The sequence below is a fragment of the Glycine max genome, chromosome 13, assembly GCF_000004515.6.
Source record: "Glycine max cultivar Williams 82 chromosome 13, Glycine_max_v4.0, whole genome shotgun sequence".
Classification (NCBI taxonomy): domain Eukaryota; kingdom Viridiplantae; phylum Streptophyta; class Magnoliopsida; order Fabales; family Fabaceae; genus Glycine; species Glycine max.
The window spans coordinates 38471310-38472213 of NC_038249.2; positions in this window are offsets into that span (position 1 = coordinate 38471310).

Below are 904 nucleotides of genomic sequence, written 5' to 3' on the forward strand. Positions count from 1 at the left end.
TTTATGTGGCATAGAAATGTTCATTTTTTTATTCAAAATTAAAGAAATAAGGAAGAACGGTTTTTGAGGAAATATCCAAATCCTTTCGTTAAAATTGATTATATATTGCATGTAGGCAGCCAACATAAAATGAAAAAAATGATACTGATGGGAGCTTCTTTTTTTTTCACTAGTATTTTCTTGTGAAACAATTCTAGTTGAGTCTTTTTTTTTTTTTTTGAGAGAGAGAGAGAGCTAGTTGAGATATTATTGAATACTAAATATGGATACTAGCTTCTCCTAATAGATTTATTATGTTGTAAGAAATCAACCCTAATTAGTAATAAGAGTTAATTTAGCGTGGAGGATTCATGTATTCCTCCTATATGTCACACCCAGCATGCAAAATAATCTCCTAGACTTATATTATTTTTTTAGTTAATTTTTAACTAATCTAATTATATATATATATATATATATATATATATATATATATATAAACATTCTTTTTTTAGTAACTAAATTAGAGCACAACTAATACAAAAAAAAAAAAAATCACTATTTGATCAAAGCATGCAGGTGCAGGCATTAGTTTTTATTCCTCGGATTCTAAATTTTTCTTGTTTACTTCAGGAATTTTGATTTGTTAATTCTGCGTGTCCTGTATTCTTTTTCTCTTTAATAATTTTCACCAAAACTGGAGAAATGAAACTCTCATTTTCACGCCTTTAGTCATCCCAAATTTATTTGGTTGCACTAGTGCAGAATTTCCAATGATGCGTTTGATAACATTGAGAATATGATACGTATAATATTAATGCTCTATGCATGTGGTACATTTAAATTTAGCATTATTGATGTTTAACTTGTTCTATACATAACAACATCTTAATTTGAATTGTTTTTGTAGAACAAGTAGCATTGG